This window comes from Dermacentor andersoni, chromosome 1 (genome assembly GCF_023375885.2).
Source record: "Dermacentor andersoni chromosome 1, qqDerAnde1_hic_scaffold, whole genome shotgun sequence".
NCBI classification, from domain to species: Eukaryota; Metazoa; Arthropoda; class Arachnida; order Ixodida; family Ixodidae; genus Dermacentor; species Dermacentor andersoni.
The window spans coordinates 215,212,831-215,237,316 of record NC_092814.1 but is presented as its reverse complement, the minus strand read 5'-3'; the positions used below and the strand labels follow the sequence as shown (position 1 = coordinate 215,237,316).

General features: G+C 52.0%; 1 protein-coding gene across 1 annotated transcript in view; it reads right to left on the bottom strand.

The window, feature by feature from the left end:
- Positions 1 to 24,048, bottom strand: part of ec (ubiquitin specific peptidase echinus) — a 77,555-nt gene extending 53,507 nt beyond the window's left edge. The window contains exon 1 of the mRNA XM_050196215.3: positions 23,565 to 24,048. The gene's annotated coding sequence lies outside the window, so the exon portion shown is untranslated. The remainder of the gene's footprint in view (positions 1 to 23,564) is intronic.
- Positions 24,049 to 24,486: the final 438 nt, after the last annotated feature.

Sequence of the window (24,486 nt, the reverse complement as noted above, 5' to 3'; positions counted from 1 at the left end):
AACAGGTTAATTAACAAAAATGAGGCACTTAACGGTTTAATTAATTAATTGCAGTCCAAAAATTGCTATTTACGAATTGTCGCCGGCGAGTTCGCAGGGCGTATCCACTTGGTACGAATTGTCAAGGTTACGCCAGTTTCGAGATATTAATTTTCAAAATGTGCGACGAAATACATCGGCGTTCCAATTCTACCTGGGTGCTTCAATGGTTAAAACGGCGTTTTCATGAAAAAGTAAGTGGAACAACAAGGCATTTGTGCCGCAAGTTTGACGGCGGATATCTCGAAACCGGTGCCACCCTCAGAATTCGTTCCAAGCCGGTGTGCCTTCTAAATTCACTACCTACAATACGTGAATTGCAGCACGTGCTGTCAGTTAATAAGTAAAAAAAAAACTTAATGGATGGAATTTTGTTAATTAGTCAATTAAGCATTTGCTTGCTTGTGGAAGTAACGGCGGCCCCATGGAGTAATTTACTTCAAGAGTTAGATTTGTGCTATCTACCACAGGTACGTGATTTTAAAAAAAATTGTTGCAGCTAAAAGAAAAAAAAAAGCGCGAAGAAGCACTTTATATAGTCCTCTCGTTTATTGTCATAATATAACCACAACGAAAATTTGGGGCGTGTCGGTATTTCAATCGACATCCTGGCCAGATCCATTAATCAGGTATAACACACCACCGGAATATACTCAGCGCTCACGTTCCTTTCTTTTCTGTTTTCCGGCCCCCGGCTTGAACTGGCGGAACGTTCCGCAGCAAAGAACCGCCTTTGTTTTTTACTTTTAGTTTTTCGTCATTAACAATTACAGGCGTGCTTGCAGGACCACACTTCGGTTACTACAGCGCTCGTGTAGCTGCTTATAGGACGCGAGCTGAAGCAGACATTGGGAGATGACATGGAAAGACGCATGCCAAACTTCGCTTTTCTTTCTTCTTTTTCCGTGCGCTGTGAAAACGTGGAAAGAGTGCCGTTTCTGCGCAGTGCCTGACTCTGAGTTCGGACGCTCTCTCAGCAGTCCGCGCTCGCCCTCTGCCGACCCAGTTGACAGCGTCAACTTGACAATGTGCGAGCACCGTGTACGACTGCAGATTACTCAAACTTCGCGTTTAACCAATGTTTAAGTCATAATTACAAGTCTAGCCAAGAAAAAAAAAAAGAAGTACACAGATGTCACCTTCAGCACACCGTATGCCCGCGCACCAAGTGCCGCGTGATAAACGTAGATAGCAGCTCCATGCGGCCGCTCGTGAACTCGTACATCCCCTCCCCTCCTCCGTTTACGATTGTTGTGGTGATAACAGTTTTTTCATTATTTATATGTGTTACCGTTGGCCAATCGATTCAAACGGGATGCATACCGTTCTTCCTCGTGCACACAGAGCTCGCTTTCAAAAAACGTGCCTGCGTGCAAACGGGAACGGTTTTCCATTCTTTTTATACGTCGCGCTACGCATTCAGGGCCGGAGGCGTTCGCACCGCAAAGCCCGACCAAAGGCCGCCGATAAGGCGCGGTTGGCCGCCGACGGGCCACAGGTTATCGGGCGATAAGCGAAGCGACAAGGGTCCCTCGGAGAGCCCCGCGGCAAGCATGTAGTCCGCTCGCTGGAGCGAACAAGGGCCCGCCGAAACGGAGAGAGGGCTGCGGAAGTAGACTCTCTCCCGCGCCCGGAAGTCGCTGAACAAACAGCAGCGCTCCGCCAGGAAGTGCGATTTAAAGGTCCCGGGAGGGGACAGAGGAAGAACGCGCAGGTAGCCAGCCCGCCCTATTTTCGCCCCATCGAACGGAGCTCCAGATATACGCGTATACGAGGTGGTTCCGAAACCGCTGACGCGTTCACCCTCCGACTGGGGGATAAACCCCGGATTTCCTCTCTCTCGTTTCCGCTTTCGCCAACCGCAACGCACTGTACTAACGCGTCCACATGCATACAGGGATGAGGGCGAAGAGACGTTGCCCTAGCCTGGCGGCGACATTGGGGCCGTTCTCGGTTTGCTCGCGGGTAAAAAAATTTGCCTTTTCTGGGGCACCAGCGTCGGACAATGTTCTAAAGTTTATCTGCTGCCAGAAGAGCTAAAAAAAGAAAAGAAAAAGCAAGCAGCACTGCTGAATTCAAATAGCTTTTTTTTTACAGGATGTAGGACTGGATACTTCGGAAATTTACATTAGTTGCTCAATATTATCTCCTTCGGTGACCCGAGCTTCTCTGCTTACAGATACTAGAACGAATACGGAGCAACGGTGGCACTTGCGTTGGAATGGGAACTCCTGAATGGGTCCTTTTAATCACGAAGGTACGCCCATGTCAAATGGCTCCCTCGAAACGGGGATTGTTTGGTGCTCTCAAACGACGACGTTGTGGACCTCCTTAGGGCATTGGATGGAGAGTGGGAGGGGGGGCACGTACAACTTTCCATAAAAGAGGCGAGAGCGTCCGGTGGGTGAGGCGCACGTCTGAATGCGGACAACGGGAAATCTACCGGGCGCGGTGAACAGAGGGATAACTGCGCATTGTCTCGTTAGGTCCTCGCTTTTTCCGCGTTGTTTTCGCCTTTGTTTCGGCAAGCATGCGAGCCAGCCAGCCAGGTAGCGGATGCGTGCCGGCTTCACGCTGCACTGATTCTGAGGAATGTCTGTAAATCTCGGCAGCACACGGCGGCGGCGCGCTCTCCGCTGCGCGGGGCGGCGCTTACGGGTCGGTGTGGAGACGACGTCGGCGATACCCCCGATCGGCGGCGCGAATGCGCCACCAGGAGGCCACCTTAGGCCACCTGGCGACATTGCGAACCGTCTGTGGCCCGCAACAGACGAGAAAGTCGGCAGTGCGCGTACTGCGTGAAAATACCAGGGAAGGAAACTGAACCCCGCCTATGTGTCCGTACCACATTCCTTATTTCTTCAACAAATTGCTTGTATACTATAAACAACCATCTATGTATCTTGAAAGAATAATAAACTGAAACCGAAGTGTGCACATCGATCTCTTGGAAGTATACATTACCATAAAAAGAAGAAAAGAAGAACGGGACAGAGGACCCGGTCGTTGACGAACTTGATCGTAATTATTTCATTTTATGGCGCGCGTATCAAAAAGAGAAATAAGATAGCACGTTAAACATCACGGTTGGCCGTGCGGCGTCCTTACCCCGTATATGTATGCTAACGTATGAACGAATCGGTGTTAACCAGCTTGAGGTTCTGGTTTGCTGCCGTGGTGACATGATGTCAGGAGAACGCTTTCCACGACAGTGCACTGAGTTGCGCGTAACGTCGCGCAATCAAATAGCCAGTAGCGCGGGGCGCACGTGGACATGCAAACGTTTAGTCTGAGAGCCTCTAACATTGGCGTGGAGCGCAGCAGCTGAGAATAACAGCACCTCCGTCTACCCTTTCCTTTTGTAGCGTTGTCTTTCGCGATGCTTGCCTCAAGAATGGAAAAACTAACACCTCCTAGGGCAAACCATCCTTACATGCCAGCGTACACCGTCTTCGCGCGTCTGCGCCGCAACACATTACAAGAGGCCTTGGGCGAGAGCTACGAAGTGCACCAGCCAAAACACTCCGGCGTTCCGGAGCGGCGCCAAAAAAACGCGGTTCGAGGTAACGGTACTGCGGGGCGCTCCTTTCACTTAGCGACGAGAGTTTTGAATGAGACGGCCGTGAGGATTGTGCCTCCGGCAGCGCCGCGAAGGACAGTACACTCTGCTGCTCGCATTGGCCCTCGGTTTCTTCAGCGTGCAAGCGGCTCCCACGAAGGACGACAGGGAGGCGCGGATCCCGTTCTGCGCGGTGCCCGTCTAACCGGTGGAAGTCGGCTACCCAGCCAATCACGAAGCGAGCCTCACTCGGGTCGTTTTCCCGACGGTGCGCAAAGCTGCTTAGTAATGCGTGGACACCAGTGAGCGCCGTTCTCGAAAACGCCTCGGCCAAAACGGGTATCCTTCATCTTCGACGCACTTGCCATGGCTTGCTTTCGAAACACCTCCTACATACTACAGCGCGTTCATCACTTCAGCCGATGTTGTGCAGGGCCGCGATTTTCTAGCAATGCCATTTTCGATGCTATTCCTTTTCGCGCGTCGTCACGGTGGATGGTAAGAATGGCATAGAATCGAGCTGAAGGCATCGCTACAAAACCGTGGCCCTGATTAGGTTTCCTGAAGCCGCAGCTTCGACCGCAGAATAAAAGAAATTGAGACAAAGCCAAGCGGTTCCAAATACTAGCAAGAGAAAGATAAAGAGGCAAAGGCGGGAGGGTTTAGCTATATTTCGTCCAGTTCATGGCGAGCATAGCACTAGCGAAGGTCGCGGTCGAGCACGAGAAGTTTCACATGAACGAAAAGCTTTGTAGATGCAGTCCCGGGTTTCGTAGACGACAAGAAAAAAAAATGTGACGACTGCATGTGGTTTGCTCTAGTCTACATGAGAACGGGTGGCTGAGAGCTATGCCCCAATGCACCGACCGAAGGAAGTGAGAGCATCGCAACGTGTTGCGAAATACGCTGTGCGAAAACGGGTGAACTGTATACCGCTGTACAGCAGAAAGAAAAAGAAATATATATATATACGCTGCACCGATAACGCAATGCGTTATATTTGCAGTCGAACGCGACCAGCAGAATGCTGTGGAACTTTTTCCGCGCTGAGTGTCGAGCTAAAGAAATATATAAGTTATAGGAAACTGCACAGCAACTGATTTGACAGTGCTACAAAAAACGTCTGAGGGTTATGGAAAGCTCAGACGTGCATGCGCCTTCAGCGCTTGTCAACGCGACCTCATCTCACACATCGCTACGCGTATGCAAGACTAGAAAGCACAAAGCTTCATGCTTCAGCTATTGCACCTCGCTCAGTAACGCTTGAACACCTGTGACGGCACTGGGCCTTAGTTTAGCTGGCCAGGCAGCTAGCTCCTCTGCTAATGCGACAGAGCAAAAGCAAAGGATGCCTCACGGCGCGAGCAATCACTTGGGCAAGATACGGCCTGGCAGATGGCAACATCTTCGCGCACACAAGGAGAGCGCGGCGCTGGTAATGGGCCGCCGGGCGATCCATCAAGTCCGCGGCTTAGCCGTACACGGCAGGCAGCCCGTGCGAGGGACGACGTGATTCACCCTCCCCCTCCTCACTTCATCTCTGCTTTGTGGCAGTCAGGTGAGCCAGCTTAGCTGACCAGGCGACGCGGTCCGGCCCTTTCCCGCTTATTCGCTGCGCTATTTGCCAAAGCCTCTCAGGCCACTGCGCGCGTGGCCAGCACAAGTATTACAGTGCCACGTGCCGGAGCTGCAGTGGCTCTTCGGATTCCTGTTGGCACCTCATAGGTATGTCCAGAGAGAGAGCTCTGTCACATTCCAGAACTTGAGAGCGCTGGGCATGCGCTATGAGTGAACCTAAACTGCATAAAGGAAGGCTCGATCATAAGTGGCGTGGCCCATAAAACTTCACGAAGGGCGCGCATTCTGATTGACCGAAACACCAGGAGAAGCTTCCTTTTCAACCATGTGTCTGCAGCAAAATGGTCTTGTTGCCGCCTCGTTTGTGCGTATATGTACACACGCAACGCTAAGGTCGCGAAAGCTAAATACATGTCAGCAACTCTTGACGCAGCATGCAGGTAGGCGTGCTCGCGACGCGGCCAGCAGTGCTTCCACTTAACGTGCGCGCAGCAAGCACAAACGGTGACGACAGTGCAGCGGCACCGCTTCCCTCCTGGACTGTAGGGTCCGCCAAAAGCACCGCAAAGTCGTTCTCTCGCGGTCAGAACACATCTGCTGGTCAATAGAGCCGAGCCGCGTAAAGCGCGGGCTACATGGAGCGAATTGTCACGGCGAACGCGGCGCGGCGAACAGGGGCGCGGCGGCAAGACGTCGAAGATGCGCTGCATAGCACTACATGAGGCGAACAGCGGGCGGACGCCGCCGCGAGTTCGCCGTGTTGGCGCCAGTGTTATCAGACTTAGCATACGCGTTGTGGTAAATGATGAAACAAATATAAGCGCTTTTTAAGGTGGCATATACCGCTTTTATAACTGAAGAATACACCAACACTAGCGCAGACAACAACGTGGTTGCAGAAGACGAGAAAAGGCCCGCGCGCGAACGACCAGCATGCCTAGCGACCGGAACTGGCACCTCCCGATTGGCTGTCGTCCGCCGCTGCGCGCTCGACGCTTCCGGCGGCCCGACGAAAATATTTGGACAGGCAGGTCGGCGGCGGCCGTCAAATTTTTGGACGCCGGCCGTCGGGCGTTCGCCGCCCAAGGAAGTTCGTCGCTCGGACGCCGGTTATTCGCTCCATGAATTCCGGGCTTAAACTCTGCAGCGGCGGCCACAAAACACACCGCTTCCCGCAACGCCTTCCAATGAGCGGAATCGTGCGAAACCTGCTCTGGTCTTCGAATTTAACAAGTTGCTTCGCTCCTTTTCTCTGTGAGGAAGAATGCGGAGGGAACGACGCGGACGCCTCAATTCAGGAATCGCACAGTGTCCAGCGTTACAGATACTGGACAACAGGTGCTCCGCCAGAACGGATACCGTGCGTCCATCTTTACAAATGTACTGTTCCATGGCCGCGTCTAGGCGGATTAACTGCCTCATAACCAATTCGCAGCGCAAGTAACGGCGTGTTGGACATTTGTGTACTCACTAAAATAATATTTAAAGAAGAAAAGAGGGGGGGGGGGGGCTAAGAGTTAACAGCCTGTTGGTTTAATTGCATAACACATTTAAAGTAGGCCTAGGTCTCACGCTTATATGCGGGTTGCCTTGGCGACAAATATTCTGTCAACATACAAAATCTCGGTGTCAGTGAACGGCGTCCGCCGGCTCTGGTTTCTAAATGCCAACTCCTGCTGTTCGCGTCTTCCCCATGCCATGTTTGCCACTGACGCCGTAGCACATTCGTGGAGGTAGCGTCCGCGGGGGGAGAGGGTGGCGTGTTGCGCGAACCCTGCTTCCCACCTGACCCCTTTCCGTGGAGGGGCCGCCATTGTGGACAGAAGATGCCGGGTCGACGCCGGAGGGCGAGGAGGTGGCCCCTGATTCGCATGCGGCGGCGCTTTGTTTCGGCAGCGCAACTCTTCGCCGCCGGGCGCACTTGGTGAAAGTCAGTGGGCCATGACGCGCCGCAGGTGGCGCCGGCGGCTTTGTTCCCGCCGTGCGCACTCTGGGCCATTGAGCTCCCTCTCTTTTGTGGACGGCGCGCGAGCTGCCGCAGACCGTAAGTCGAGGCGCGGAACGAACAAGAGAGACACCATGAATGAATGGGCTACGACTCTGTGCACCGAGAAGCAACCTGTGCAGGGTTTGAGATGCGGCGATACGTGCAGAAGGCGCTGGTCAATTTCTGCTGTTTCTCTCTCTCACTCTTCCGCCCTCTGAAGGAGAGCAGCGTTTCATGGAAGCTCCCAGCCGTAACCGCAGCCAGGAACGGAAGCGCAATCAATAGGCAGCGCGAAAACGCAGGGCGTCGAAGGTTCACCCGAAGGCCTTTAAAGACGGTGCGCATCATGCCAGACACGGGGAACGCCAGACCGAGTGAAAACCCTGAACCGACGGCAGCCTTCCGGCGTCATTCGACCGGCAACATTCGCAGCCCAAAAGGAAACTGACAGTAACATAACTCGATCCACGTATCAAAAGAATGACGCCGAGCAAATCCGCAAGAGCGTGCCACCGCAGGCCCTCTGCGCTCCCTCGCGCGGACGAAGTGGCCCAATCGGAGACTTACGCACGGTGGGCCACAGCAGCAGCGTCGGCGCGTGCCCCTCTCACTTACTCTAATTGCCGCGCTGGACACGAGAGCCAGTCGCCGGAGCTCAGCCGTGATCAGAATGCGTGTTTTGCCGGGCTCGGCTCGCTCGTCCGGCGCACCGCGTCGCCTGCGCACACAGCCTTGCAGTGGAGTACAGCGTCCAGGGGTTGCGCCCTTTCGGCTTGCGCATGCCACGGCTAGAATACTCGTCAAGCGTGCAAATTCCCTCCCTTCTTCCTCAGCGGTGCGGAGAAAATGAATAAAAGAAGCGCAAATTAAATCGGCCCATTCCATTGTTTTCGAGCAGCGCCAGCGTGCTCTCCGGGCTCGAAGATATATGTCAGTGGGCGCCAATGCATGGCGGAAAGGACACTGGATATTGCGTGATCAGCACACGGATCGCCGGTGTCCTTGATCGCGCAGACGCAACTGTGGAACGCCGCGCCAGTGAGCGGGAACAACGAGTGCCTGGGCTTTGTCGAGCTGCACCAAAGTATCCCCTGCGCTGTTTCTCTGGTTCCGCACAGTCGCTTCGCTGCGTTCCGAGTTGCGCATTAGTCGCATGCCACGGGACTATGCAATTAGCGTCGAACATTACAATTAATTTATGCCTGTTTTACTATATGAGGCTAGATTCAACTTGACCCTTCTACAATGTCAACAATTTGAAGGCCAAAAGAAAACTAAACCCTTAGTAACTTGGCCCTTCTTGACAGGCATCATATGGGTTTCATTTGCATATAAAGGTCAATAACTATGGAATGCATGTGATTAAAATAATGAGGAATGCTTGAAGCACTCACTTTCCTCAGACTGTGTGAAAATAGAACCAACTGCCGAACAAATGTGTCGATGAAGTTAGCCAAACGCAGTCCTCGACCTTCGTCTCCTACGAGCTTTCAATAGTAGCTCGAGGCGGTGCTTACTGCTTGAGCTTTTATCGTGAGTATAGAATTTCTTATTTAGTTTCTTCTTTTGTGCTCGTTCCGATACCAGAACACTACCTGCCGTAACTGTTCCTTTCTGTCTCTTTCTAGATATCTTACACGTAATGTGCTGACATTCTTCGTATCATACTTAGCTATTATGTCATACCTTGGTCCAGCAAAGGATCCATAACGTCTTCGAATAATGATAATTAAAACGTCCTTCTTTCTTAATTTATTGTTGGCTCGAATGCCTCTTAGATGGGATGGGAAATGCTTGGTGCCATCGCTAAAAAAATGTGCTGCTTTGAATAAACGTTTCTGAAGATGTTCCAGTCGGAATATAAAGCAAGAACATAAAATTTGCCTTTCTTTCTTCTCCTTATCATTATTATTATTATTATTATTATTCACTAAGAAAAATCGCTCAAAAGAAAAGCGCAGTAAAACAATGACAACGTCACAATGACAACGTAGCAGAAAAAGCTGCACTTCCAAAACAAAGAAGAAAAAAAAACAACTATTCGCAGAGAACCGGTGCTGGGGCGTGTCTATCGGGTTTCTACCAGGTGCGACAGCTCCCGTGCAAAAGAACCCTTCTAGGTTTCACGACGGCTTTCGGAACCACACGGGAGCCCGCGCGACCGGCGGAACCTCACGTCCGAACCCGTGACGATGAACAGGCGCAGGACTGCCTCACTAGCTCCTCCTCTGCGCGCGCGGTTTGCCACGGGGGCATTCGCAGGCGGCACGAAGAGACACACGGTGGAGGAGTTTCGTTTGCCTGCGAGCAGCGGAAAGGAAACGGGCAGCACGCGACTTGAAACACGCGCTTGTTCCAAGGACCTGTTCCACGAGAAGCGCGCACACGCCCTGCGGCTGAGTCATCCTCGCCGAGACAAGCGTGGACGCACGCGAGACGGAGGCGCGCGACAAGGCACGAATTAAGTCTGCAAACGGCACACGCTGCGCTTTCGCCGTCTCGCCACCGCGACAGCGGCCGCACAGAGCCTAGCATTGTTCCAGGCGTTTACGTACGACAGGGCTGGATAATGGATTCGGGTGTTTCCGCCAAGGCGCGACGGCACCTTCGACGCCAAGGGCGTCACTTGCGAACCGCCCCTTGGAGGCACGATGGCGGGCAACGCTTCAAAAGGGCCCGTGACAGGATGTCTTTTTCGGCGTCTCCCGAGAGGCGCCGAATGAAAGCGCACGCTATAAGACAAGGAGAGGACCTCCACAACCTCAACAACCGAAGCTGTGACGCGTACGGCTGTTGTACAGCACAGCTGCTCTGTATGCAAGCGCATCGCTCCCGCGCGGTCGTTTTCACTTGAAGAAGAAAGTCTGCCTGGCTTTCCAGCGGTCGTATTTTTTAACGATCACTCTTTTTCGCCCTTCCGTCATTGGCTCGAATGTCGCCGCACCGCCGTTATCGTTGCAAGAACGACCACTCAACGCGACACATAAAATGGAAGGTTACAAAATATGGTCACAGACCACATAGCGTACATCCTTTTCTCAAAAATATCCCGGGCCACTGCGCGCGTAAAGCTGATGCTGGACTGTGCTGCGGAGCTCGTGTGCTGCTGCTGACGCTCCACAGCTGTGCAGGGTGAGGACAAGAAGAGATCCACATACGGCCCGATATCAGCTCTCTGGTTACGGGCTGAGTGGTCCAGGAAATTGTTAACGGAAATATTTGCCATTTGAGCTCTCTGATTTTAGTGACTTATCCTTATTTTACTGTAGAACCAGGAAATATCACGGAGCGTTCTTCCAACTAACCCCATTTTCCAATACGCAACAGTTAATCATTACGATATAGCGGCGACAGAGTGACGCCTAGAAACCTTATGGGGATACTTTGTGGTCTCTTTACGTATTCTTTTTTTTTATTCTTCTGGGCGCGCAATGGAAAGGCTGCGAGAGCTCGCGTCGCTCTGGGGCGACCGCCAGCAGCAAGACCACCTCGTGACCACGGAAGGCGCACATTCATTCGTCCGCTCGCCACCAGAGCCGTGCGTCCTCGATCCTCGCGCGTGTTGCGCAGTCAGCAACTCAACAATCGCTGACCCCGCGGACCCTGAAGCGTGCGCAATATGCGTACTGTTCCTACAGAGCCAAGCGGAGTTGCTTGCGTGTTGACAAACGCGCCATCGTCAGCCCTCTCTGTTCGCCGAGGCGGTGGACAGCCGCGGTATACAGTCCACGCCGGCTCTCGGCGCGTCTGGTAAACCAGAGAAGCTTTCCGCGTCCAAAATGAGAACGTCGCGCGTCCTGGTGCCCGCAATATGCAACGATGGTTAATGCTTGGCAGTTTGTTTTCGTGTTTCCCAGCTGCTCTGCGTTTTGTCGAGCCTCCGCGAGTTCTCGTTCGCTACAGCCGCAGATTTCATTTGCAAGCTTGCGTGCCTTGGTCTCGGGCACGAGACGTGGGTCGTGTCAGTCATTATTAGTCGAAGTACGTCTCAAACAAAGCGCGCCGTATATTGCCGCCGGCGGGAAGCCGCCGTTAGCTCTTCACTTTGCACCCATGGGGAGAGAAACCATTGTTCGGCTCGCCGGGTCCCGGGTGCCTCCTCCTCCTCCTGTGCAGCCCCTTTCGCTGCCCGATGCTTCCGCCATTGTCGACCGCCCGTAGCTGCGCCCGGCCTCGTTTCACAAAACCCCCAAGAGATAAATTATCATTGCGGGTTGATCTTCGAGACGGCAGCAATTGCCGATATAGGGTCGGCCGAGATCGGTGAAAGATGAGAACGGCTGTGAACTTTCCTGCGCAAGCATTAATTATGACCGCGCATGCGGAAGGAAGTACGACAGCGCAGCAGGCGGCCACCAATTACGCGCGTCTTCCGCCTCCAGGTCGCTGTGAAACCGTCACAAAGCGGTGCATGCATGCGCTAGCTGCTTGAGAAGCACCGGCTTTACAGGAGGCGTTCGCCCTCGTGTGCACACATTCGGGCAGGGAAGGCACTCGGTCGCTACCCAATGCCCCTGTGCGTCCTCAGGGGGGCAACACAAACGCGGTCTGCACAATTTCATTCGACCAATGAAAGCGGTGCGGTTCATCCTGCTCTATCGACATCCGTGCACTCGATGCCCCTTCTAAATGCGTAGAAGTGCGTCTCCAGCTCAACTGAACGCGCTCTGCTTAAGATACGATCGCGTCGGATACATTTTCTGCTTAGCACACGCGCACAGCCTGACTGTGAAATCCCATTCCAGATTGATGGTTAGAAACGCTGCCCAGTCACATTTCATACACAATAGCGAGGCCGCGCTTACGCAGAAAGTAGCTCGGATGATATTCAATACGCCAAAGAGGAAACAGGGGCCGAATTCACAAATATTTTACAGCGAAGCTGTATTTGCCTAGGCGAAACGCTCGTGGTCCGACCACAGAAACCCTACTGCGGGGGTATGAGCATTCGTCTTACGTGACGGACGGACGGACAAATTTATCGTTGAGTCGGCATAGAAATGTACGTATTATTGCAGGGAAGGGACACAGAGGGGGACGGGGTTAAGACACTATCATGATGACATAATTAAAGAAATTCGTTTACAGCGAAGCTGCATATGCCTGGGCGAAACGCTCGCGGTCCGACCACAGAAACCCTCTGGCACAAGGTGCGGCGCGCCATTGACTACGCCGATAGTGACGTCGTTTCTCTCTCGCAGCAGAGCCTCTGCGCGCGCAACAGTCTCTCTCCGACTTCGCAATAGGTTCAAAAATGTTTCACTGTCTTTAATTAAATAAAATGTGCAGCCCCGGTGTGTCACTTGGTAACTACAGTGCACAACCGAGTCTGCACCGAATAAAGTTCTTTCACTCACTCACTCACAACCGAGCCGTAAACACTATGATCAACGCATTACGAAACACAAATGCCATAAGAAGCCAACAAACACTGACCCCAAGGACAACATACGGGAAATTACTTGTGCTTAATAAATGAAATAAACAAACGATAAATTAATGGAAATGCAAGTGGATGAAAAAACAACTTGCCGCAGGTGGGGACCGAACCCACAACCTTCGCATGTGGGTTCGGTCCCCACCTGTGGAAAGTTGTTTTTTCATCCACTTTCATTTGGCATCTACTGTCAAGTCAGGGACGGGATTTTACCGTTAGCCTTTAGAAGAGAAGTATACAATCATCATAGTCTACGAGTACTAATTACGGGGCTGAAACTTGGGGGACAACATAGAACAGATAATCGTGGGGGTCTATTTATAGTAGAGTAGGAATGGGTTACAAAGGGAAAGGAGTTGCTGTGCAGGACTACAGATAATTGGGCGGCTGGGATAGGATTAGCATTGAGTTACTGTGTAGGCTCACTTTAGGGAGCCTAAAGGGAGCCTATACAATAACCCTAGTATTAGGGAAGTTGCGGGCACGTGAAAGAGTTGGCTGGTGGCAAGATAGACCTGATGAGAGATCACTGAGAGAGGGCCTGCGTCTTCCTCGCGTCTCCCAATAATCATACGATAGTACTACTAGTACTACTAGTAGTGCTATTCATACTATACTGCAGCCACAGCACTGTCGCTTCTGTGGCCAGGTCATATAGTCATAACATGTCTTTTGTATCTTCGAACAAGCAGTGTCTGTGACGGTACGTCGACGCTGTCGGCCTTGCCTCACCATTCTGATTTGACCGGAGCTACAATAACTTGTTCGCACTCCGTTTCAACGCCGCGCGTGCAGTAGGTGAGTAAAAAAAATAGTCATCGTCCAGCCGAGTGTGTCCATCGTTTTCCCCTAACGGTCGGAATCGGCAGGGCGCCACGACTTCGCGGTCGGGTCGCGAAAGAAGGCCCTCTGGGGCCGCTTGAGGTCGCCGAGGTGACCCCACCGGTGGCACGGGCCGGAGACGGTGCTCGTGGCCAGACTGGCCTCCTCCTCCCGAGCGATTCGGCGTGGCCGCCCGCGTCATTTCGCAACGGTTCTCCGGAACTGGTTCTCTTCGCGGAAATCGCCAGCCTCGTCGATCGCTTCTCCTCGCCGCGTCGTTTGTTCCTCTCGCTGCCCGTAAAACGAGGAAGATTCGCCTTGCAGCGCGTCCACGCCGCCGCGCGGATGCCGCCAGAGGCCGTCTTGCGACGACGGCAACGCCCCGCCGCACGCGGTCGCGCGACCGGGCGCACGCACACGGCGGCCGCCCCCGGGCGCGTCAGAACTGCGCATTCCTATCGGACCGCGCTCCACAGCATCTTTCGCGGCCAAAGGAATGTGCAGCCTTGGCTCGCGCAGTTCGCACCATCGAGACCCGACGCTCCATCATGGCGGTTCACACGTCGGTGGCGTGCGCAACACAACGGGTGCGTCGCGACAATTCGGGTGAACTGCGGCTGATTCCGATAGAAAACAAAAATGAAAAAAAAAAACGACGGAGAAGTATATGAAAATGCTCAAGCACCCTTCGCATGCCATCGAATGTGCCTTCGACTATAGGAGCAGCCAAATTTATAAAAGGAACGCGGGACGGAGGTCGAAAGGCCCGGCGGCGACAATGCCGTCACTTTTGTCAAGCGCCCTTATTTTCCCGCAGGATCGAGGGGTCTTCCTTGAAAAGCGCGCAGATGCGAGAGAGCGCCTTCAGTCCCTTTGTGCGTGTCGTGCATTGGGGCCGTACCGCGGCTATGACTCCGATGACTCAACAACGGATTGCGTACCAAGTTTCTGGTAAATTCTTGTCCACGAAAGAAGAAAAAAGTAAGAAACTTGGCTTGTGCATCAAATTCCTGTTTGTAGATTCAACATTTCGTCCTGCCCTGCTTTTTCTTTTTCCTATCTTTTTGTTTCCTCTCTCTCTCTCTCTCTCGGCAGACAGAATATGGCCGGTTCGACGCTCGGTTTAATACTGAGGAAATATCGGGCACTGCTGCCGAGCGCAATCAGTGGAAAAGTAAGAATATACCTCTTGAAAGGCAACGCAGTATGGTATGGTATGGTAAACTTTAATGAAGTCCTGCAGATCGTGAGTGGCTCGGGAATTTTCTCATGCGCAATGATAACCCCAGGAAGCAAGGTGGTAAGGATGAAAGAAAATAATGATGATAAAGAAAGGAACGCGACAACGCGGGAGCCCGTGAGTGGTACAATGTCGGCAAAAATAGGCACAAGCCCGAGAAGAGAACACGCGCGCGCCTCTCTGCCGTGGAGACGACTGCCGCGTGACCCGCTCTCGTCCCGACCGAGTGAGCCGTGAGCCGCCTCCAAGGAGGTCGTCATCGCAGTGTCCGATGCCGACTGGACGGCAGCGTCATTGCCCGCTAACCCTGCACCCGTTCGTTCGTCATGAAGGTACGCATCCACATCGCAGACCGTATCGGAGCGAAGCTCTCAGCTCGGGCCATTTCGAATACCCGCAGACAAATTAAGTATACTGGATCGAAACAATCCGGTCCTCTTTTCTTTTCTTTTTTTCTTGCAATTTGAACCAACTTCATGGGGTGTACGGTAGCGCAATTAAAAGACGGAACAAAAGAAGACACACAGGTACACACACAGCGCCGCCAACTTCCAATAATGTTTATTATCGAAAACGAGGTCGTACTTATACACTCAGCCAACATGAGTCACAGCCACGTGAATAGATAAACAATCAGAGCGAAACATTTTTATAAGCGATATGTTAAGCCATGCGCAAAAATTTCAGTTCTTTTTCAGAGAGAGCCAATGACGGTTTGCTGATACGTGAATCCCCTAGGGCATCGATGTGCTCGGCTTCTATTATAAGTCTAGTGAGTTCGCACTTATTTCTACCAGTAATGGTTGTTGATTGAACACAATGGCTGATCCTAATGATTCAACACCATTTCTAATAATTGTTGACTCAACAACCATCACTGGTAGAAATAAGTGCGAACTCACTAGACTTATAATAGAAGCCGAGCACATCGATGCCCTCGGGGATTCACGTATCAGCAAACCGTCATTGGCTCTCTCTGAAAAAGAACTGAAATTTTTGCGCCTGGCTTAACATATCGCTTACAAAAATGTTTCGCTCTGATTGTTTATCTGTTCACGTGGCTGTGACTCATGTTGGCTGAGTGTATAAGTACGACCTGGTTTTCGATAATAAACATTCTTGGATGTTGGCGGCGCTGTGTGTGTACCTGTGTGTATTCTTTAATCCCGTCTTTTAATCACGCTATGGTACAGCCCTTGAAGATGCATTACCAACAAGCCCACATTGCAACCCTCTTGAACCAACAGCTTATTTACTTGTAATTTTGAAAACTTACAATAAACTTGCTTTTTTTTTGTTGTTGTTGTTGTGCTGCTTATAGCGTACTGTTCATTACGCATTTTTTTTTTGTCCTCTCATCGATGCATCTCTTCCTTCTTCCTCTTCTTTCTTCTTTTTATTTTTCTGCAATCTTGCTGATGGCCATTTTTGTTGCTTGCTTTTATGTCAGACCGAATGGTTGTTGGTTGGTCTTTCTTTTTTTTTTTTGCATACGGTAATCAACATCTGCATCTTTGACTTGAAGATAAATTTTGACTCACAGCTTCTTGCAAAATGTACCAGCAAACAGTCCGTACGCAACCTTGGGCTTTTCTGCATGGGGTTTGGGAGTGATGCGGTAGCGGACTCGCTGACCGAAAGCAGCACTCCAATCCCGAGTAATCTCTCAATGGCGGCCTGATAAAGCAACTGCCGGAAGAGAAACCTTGCACGTGAACAGCAAAATGTCTTGCCTTCTACGTAAAGACACGCGAAACGCCGGCGCAGACACGTATATGTTACACTTCTGTGCTTAGGGTCGAAGCGATGTCCTACGCAGCATGCATGTGACGGCGCCAAATTCGCCTTCAGAGGCAGCTCCTACAAAGAGCTCTCCGTGTACGGCTGCACATCCATCCACCAGAGCTACTCAACCGCATAGGTACAGGACGAGGCGACATGAAGAAGGTCGCACAAGTCGAATTCGCATTCCCGGCGAGTCCATATTACAGAAGGACCAATGCGAATGAGGTAGGTATAGACTAACCTATAGTAAAGCAGCAACGATCGTGTGAAGCATCGGCCCAAATTTGCTCATGGTGGGAGAGGCCCCGAGCGGATTGTGACCGCTCCAAGCATACAACAGCTTCGGACGCCACTTCATCACAAGGTGACTCCGGCACCTGTTGGATCTTCAATCTCGAGCCTTCGATATAGGAAGCTGCGAGCCTTTACAACTTGGCACGCGTCCGTCAGAATCACAGAGGACGCTGAGCCCGCAGGATGCCCCGCCGCGCGTCGTGCACGGAACGGAGACTACCCCTGCCCCCCCCCCCCTCCGTCGTCCCTTTATCCCGCCGCCGGCGCGCTGCTACGGCCGAATTCCAGCCCGCGGCGGGACGTAATGCTCCGAAATCGCTCGACGGCGTGGCCCCCTTCGTGGCCCCACGGGTGACGAGCTCGGCCCCGGGGACGTCACGAAGTGGTCGTCGCCTCCTCCTTTTTGCGGCTCCGCAGGCGCTTCCATAAATTAGCGCTTTCGGGCGAACCACAGCGCGTGTCTTATCTATGCCCTCACGGAAGATGGGGGGGGGGTAAAAAAAACGGGGCAGGTTCGACATTTTTGATGTACTTGCTCGGCTCGGCATTCGCTTCTCGGAACAAATACGACGTATATCACGAACAAGCCTAAACCCCATAAGCGCGATCTTGTGCGCGACAGCGACGAGCGACGGCTTCGAGCGACGGATCGGGCCGTCGCGTGAACAGATCGCTCGGTTCTGCAAATCTAGAATTCGTCGCTCGTCGCCCGGAAGTGCTATGAGCGACTAGCCAATAGCGCGAAGCCGGAACTGGATGTACATAACTCAAGTATTTCCGATTGTCGCACGGAACGAGCAAACGATTGAATTTTTATACATGCAAAGATAAGAACCTACTGGAAGACCTTCAGAAATATCTTATGCTGCTTTTTACAGTAAAACACATCAACTTAAGTTAATAAAGCAAGCGTCACGCTAGTTTCGGCGCCTATATTGCTGCCCTCATACCAGCAACACTGGGGAGACGTCACTCGAAGTCGTCGCTCGCATGGGGTACGACTTGTTGGCGACGAGCGAACGCGACAGTCATCTCCATCGCGTCGCTTGTCGCTGTCGCGTGCAAGATCGCTTGCACGGGGTTTATACTACACTCACACACTCACTAGAAACGTGGGAAGGGATGAGGGACCGACGTATACGCTTTGCATGACAAACGCTCCGCTAGAAGCGACAAACTAACGGAGATCCCTCTCGAGTGACATCAGATGTGACAACGGAAGCCTGCTAAGCTCACGGTCAGACGCGAGCAGCTTCCAGTGATATGTGCCGGTGTCACTAGAGGAGGAAGATTTACCAACCTAGCTTGAGAAGCAATAACTACTTGTATTTCCACTAAAAGGGCCTCCAAAACTCAATACTGAATGTTATGTTCGAGCGCGCGCACTCGAAGCTGCAAGTGATTATTGCTGAAACGCGCTACTCTATAGCTCGATAAGCGAAACTCGCAAACAAATCCGGCCTGCTGCTCCATTGTTGTCTCACGCTGAGATACCAACGCTTTGCTTTCCCTCTTCCGAGCAACTGTCGCTCGAGTTTAACGATTCCGAACGTGGTCCGGCCGAGCGAAATGTGCGCCTAATGCAGCGCAGCGCAATTAATGCCCTGGAAATATTACGCTCATCATTTACTCTGATTATTATCCATCTTTCTTTTACTGCGGTGGTAGCGAATAAAATAATGCAGCTGCAGGATGCATGTATAACGATCATATGACGATAGTGGCTCATTTCATTTTGCCAAACGACGGGCTGTGCGTCAGCAATAGTGTCTCTGTATATGCGAGCATATACATACAGGGACACTAGTTAGCACGAGAGCGCATGCAGTGCTGGCCAGGGAGCGTTCAGAAAATGCGTATTCTTCGGGAGACCTTTCGATGAATTAGCACATTTACCAAACGCGTCAGCTACGGCGTTTACCCAAAGTTTGTGCCCTGCCGTTCCCGCGTCCTCCTCGTTAGTTCGTAGACTTTGACAATATCGTGAGCGTTGTCTGAAGATGCCAAGGAAGGCACGTGAACAGGCGTAGTCGTGTGAAGCAAGGCCTCCCGCTGCAGCGACCGCGCGCTATTCGAGGGCTTGAAGGGCCGGGGTGCGGACAAGTTTAGCAGAGTAGACGCCAGTAAAGCCGTCAGTGGGCCACAGCCCTCCGTTCTCGTTTCTCATGTGCAGTTCACGACTTTCAGCCGGTTGACGACTGCATACACGGTGGACGACGTGCTGCCAGAGCGTGCAGCAAGAACGAGTCACTGGAATTCCTTTCTCGCCAGCCTGGCTCCATTTAGACGCGCTTCTGACAACGCCTCTTCCTTCTCCCGCAGCTCTTCGCACACGAAAAAGAAGTACGGCGAATAACAAAAATTGTAGCTCCAACAATTGGTGTCAGTGGGTCGGAAAAAGTCTGTGCTCGCAATAAAGGATACACAAAATACTGTGAACTCCTTTGTGCGCGGGAAAATAAAAAGAAAGGGGGGGGGGTTACATTTTTTAAATCTTGTTGCTGTCTAATTGTTGTTTACTACAATCGCTTTCGTAGGATAGTGTGCACGTATATAATAGTTTGTCCTGCAAAAATGTCCGAAGGTGAGTACAAATGTTGCAACGCCACGAGCGCCTTATAGAGTAACCACGCGGCAAGATTCCTTGGCGCAGTGTAACTGATAAATCAACCGCGGTCTAATATGACGGGTCGTGACTATAATACAGCCAACGATAACAGCGGCTTTCATTAGTCGGCGCACTGAAACACAGCCTTAAGTATTTTCATGTCCCTGTATGGCTGATAAGCTTCGTGACAAATTAGCGACATCATCGGCTTCTGAATTGAGAGACGCCAAGTCCCGCCATGATGCACCAGAAAACAAGAAGCCTTGACGTCGTATGGAACAAAAAGGAGTAATAATGAGAATGTTTTAAAGAGGCTTCGGCAGCGCAAAACGGTACAGTCGTGATTCCTCGCGAATTCGCCCGCAGGCGTCGCCGTCCCACAGAGGTGAAGCAATACCAGTCCGCCACCAGTCGAGATCATGTGACAGGCGATTGTTGGCGCGCGCTCCGCCAGAGTCGCGTATAACCACGGCCGGGAGGCAGACAAGCGACTGATAAAAACACGGCGTCCAATAGCACGCAGTGTAGTCTGCAGGGCAAGTGCGTCACAGTCCGTCAGAGACGCGACAGCCGACGGTGTCGCGTAGCTGCGACGTCACTGTTGCGTCTGCGAACGCGTCGACTTGGTCGGCAGGTGCGCGCGCACGTCTCGCATAGCCGCGCATACATCGGCCCATTGTTCCGGCCCGCGTTGGGTGTCCATCCACTGGACTGGGTTACACAAACGCGACAGGTGCCACGGGCACCTTCGAGAGACCGGGTTTCCGATGAATGCCCGGCCGCATAGAAAACAACCGGCGACAGGCGTTGTTCTGCGAGCTGACAGAATCTCGGCGTGGTATGAAACTAACAGGCAAGCGCAGATGCGTGACCAACGAGGGACATTCCCCGCAAAGCGCGGAGGGGAAGGAGGCTATGAAGGCGGCGCAGAGCGCAATTAATGTTCTTAGAAACGGTACGTCTGAATCGTTAAAATAGGCGGCTGCGTGCCTTGAACAGGCTGCGCCTCCTGCTCGAATGCACAGTCAGCCACTAAAGTTTACGGGACACAGCAGACAGAGCGGAAATTCACATTTGCAGTGGAACTCATCCCGGAATCGTCTGTGGCACATGTCGCAGCGTCTGGGGCTGGAACGACTAATTCAATATTTCTATGCTTTGAGCCCTTGGCTCCAACGTCGCCGGCTTGGCACCGTGGGCGATGGTAAAATGAAATGTATAAGCTAGAAAATATGGCCCCTGAGCTCTCCGTGTGCGTCACACTTGAATGGAAGGAGCGTGCGAGTGAAGAATGGGAAGAATGGAAAGAATAGACACTGCTTAAAAGGCCGACACGGCGCCGGTAATTAAGGTGCGCTAATTTACGCGAGGAGGCTTCCTGCTATGACGAAGTCGGCCGCCAGAAACAATTTGCGCTGCTGACATAACGCCTTGAATAAATCCGGAATGAAATCATCGCCAAGGTTGCGCCGCCGCGCCGCAACGCGTTTCCATGGCAGCATCTGCGCGTTGCTATCGGCTATACGTGCGCGCAGCTCCCGTGTGTGCAGCAGGTCGTGAGTCACCGGCGGTAAAGGGCCGGCCAACTACTACTCGTCCATGACGCCAATGGAAACACAATGCAGCAGGCGACGCAGCTGCTGGCAGCAACGCGCGCGCGGGCCACCTGCTGCTCCCGACGGGGGGACACCGGCCGCGCTCCGAGAGAGCGATTACTCCTTCGACGTCACTCACTACAAATAATGCTGCGATGTCTGAGCAGCAGCTATGGGTTCACGCGCCTGCTCAGATGTGTCGGCAGCAAGGCCGAGGTTCTCGCTCCCTGGACACTAGGCCCACGGCAACACGGCGATCGCTCCACGAATACATAGATACCACCTGCGTTTACTGCTTTTCTGAACAGACATTTATTTTTATTTTTTAGTCGCCTTTAGAAGATAGCGCTGGTTCGAATTTCTGGTAACTAGACATGACTTCTTCACTGCTGAACATGCGAATTTCTGGAATAGGTGTAAATTACGTGCTCGAGAAATCACAGTGTCCAGATTAAAATACTCAATGTTGGACACATCTTCAAGTCGCGCAATTGAGCAGTGGTGAAGTCATGTCTGCTTACCAAAAATCAAAAACTATAATTAAATTTGAGATGCCCGACCTCGAAGTGTGCTACGAAGCGTATCTTCTTTACAACAGTTCGGGTCGATAATAAGTGGAACGCCGATGTATTTTGTAGCACATTTCAAGAACGGATATCTCGAAACTGTTGCTTTGGATACTTGTGAAGCAGACGTCACTTCGCTGTACAGCGTGGTTTAAATCTCAGCATGTGTCCTGCAGTGAATAAAGGTAATTAGTGAACCTTTTCTAATTAGCTACCCGGACACTGCGATTTTTGAGGTGGGTAATTGCCGTCTCTGACAGCAATTCACTTGAAAAAGCTGAACAGCGCTATCTTTCACAGACGCTTCTTTTTTTGTTTTTAGAAGTATGTTCCAGCTGAAAAAGGAAACACGGTATATGTATAAGCTCACTATCTTTGGGGAAAACTAATTCGCACTCTGAAATAATTATGTGCAAAAAGCGCTCTCACTTTCTTTTCCATTCCGTTCAAACTGCCACCTGTAGAAGTTGCACATTTCGCTCGCGCAGTGCCATTGTTCCGATTAAGCGCGAAAATATATAAACTCGGTAAAGACGTTTCACCTAAAGCAAGACTTCATCGGACTATGTCTGAGGCAGAACGTCAAGGTAATACAGAGATTGGTAGCAATACAGAGATTCTCGGTAATGCTCACGCGAAGTGCACTGCAAAGGAGTACACCGGAAAGTTTTACACCTTTCGATGCGCATTTTTTGTCCCAATTTGCAACTACCGCTTTTACAGTGCAACTCATTTTTTTTTCCCGCTGACGTGAAACACCGGTTCGTTTCCCTGCTAAGTGCGTGTAAGCTCTGGTGACGGGAAAGCATTTGTCATAAACCGGCCAAGGAAGCACGTGCACATGAGAGTACACTGGAAAGGGTGCAATGCGCACGTTATAATTTACACAGTATTGTATCTCTGGAGAGACAGTTGTCATCTCTCTGTGACACACTGCTGCCCCAGCAGCAGCGATAAGGACAATCAGTAAATTAAACTGGATAGAAGCACAGCGGAAACAACGCAAGAAAGGGCAAACATTTTGATCAATCTTTCATTTGTTTGTGATCAAGCATTGCACTCATTTTACCTTCCGGTAATCAACCAATGAACACCAAGCATCTCGACAGGGATTTGGATTCGGTACCTTGATATTGGATGGTACTGAGTGCCGTTACCACGGCGGCTTAATTATGAACGCCGAGAGGCTAGCCTTAAGAACGAGCTCTAGCACCCTGACAGCAAGGCATCTAGAAAACGAGCAAACACAGACCTAAAAAGAAAATAGGAAGCGCCGAAAAACAGCGCGGGCCGCCCGTCAAATGCCACCCCAGACGGAGCGCGGCTTCCCCCACCACGGGGCCAGAAACCGGTTTCCGGACAGGTAGGCATCACGGCGGCAAGAAGCCGCCCGCGGGCTTGGAGAAGCATCTAGCCCCGGACGGCAATGCCGTTATCACCTGCCAATGTGAGTTTGGCTTCGGCTGTACAACTGTAGACGAAACAATGAAGATTTATGTGAACACTGCGGCACCACGCATGCCAGGTACAATTAAGGAGGATGAGAACGGCCATGTGAGAAGCAAGTGAAGCAAGCTGACGAAGAAATAAGAAGCTCCGTTCCACACCCGTTTAATTAAAAACAAGAGTTCGCTCTCCACATAAGGTTTTCGTCGGAACTGTGAAACTTGGACAGTTGCCCGCGGAAAACAACACGAACGACCGCACTCGGAAAACGATGAGCGGTGTACAGGTGCAGAGGCGCAAAACGCGGAAGAAGTCAAACGCAAGACGAAATGAGGCTTTTCCGTCTCGAGTTAAAGGTTCCTCCACGTTTGCGATAACAGAAATGATATCCCGCGGTTGGCGCAATTTGAGTGAAGTGGGTCCACTCGTGCTCATGCTTTACTACTTCGAGGTGCAACATGGATTCTGCTGGGACGACGATTAGGGAGAGTTGACGCCTTCTTTTTTCATTTAGACAACAAAAATATTTCTAGCAAATTGCTATGTCATAGTTCTCGCTGGTATCGTCAAGTCTACGTCAATTATTTCGTGCACCACGAGCAGCTTACCTGAGGCTGTCGCTGGGTGAAAGCAGTGCGGCGTGTCCCAAGGAAACACGTATCCAGAGGCACGGAGGTCCATCGCGGCAATTTCAGTTCAGAACGAGCCAACGGCACAATTGACAAGCAGAGAACGCGCCGTCCTAAGCCCGTCGAGAGCAGTTCCCGCAGACGCTCACCGAGCAGGTGCAGCAGTTCCGATCAGGTAGCTTGGGAGGTGGCACTACGACACGGACAATCCTCTTAGAAACAGCACAACGAATTAAAATCGACCGGCGCGCCGGTAAGAATTCGGGCACTTGTTGGAAGAATAAGTCTCGCCTTCTTCTTCAAAAGGACGCGTAGCACACACAAACGTTCCGTGAGCGCGATACAGGGACGCAGCGCCGTCGGACGGGAGCACGCGACACGCGCACAAGGGAGAACACTTGCGAGGTAGCCCAGCCAGCCGTGCGCTCGTGGCTCGTACAAGGCTCGTACGCGATGTCACGTTGCCGCGTTTTTCGCCCTCTCCGCTGTTTCCCTTTCCGCAAAATTTCCAAGAGGTTCCTCCACGTGCCTCTCTCTCCGGCGTGCCGGCCCGCGGATTCGGTGGTAGCGCCGTAGCGCTTCGCCTTCTTTCTCACACGTGGTTTGTGACGTCAAAATGGCGGGAGAGACAAGCAGCGCCCCGCCGCGTGACGCTTTGGCAGTAGAAAACAGCGCGGCGCCTTTCGAATCTCGGCAGCGCACGGCAAGCCGTGAGCGAGACGCTCCGTGCAGGTGTTATTTTTATTTCCCTCCTCCCCGGGTGGACTGCTTACCTGTCCGACTCTTCTTTGCAGCGCGGGGCCCCCGCGAGCTCCTGAAAAACCGGTTTCACATTGTTTTGCCCGCAGGGAAGGAGGCTGACCCCCAAGGAGGAGAGATCTGGTCTCCCTTGGGCCTGTGG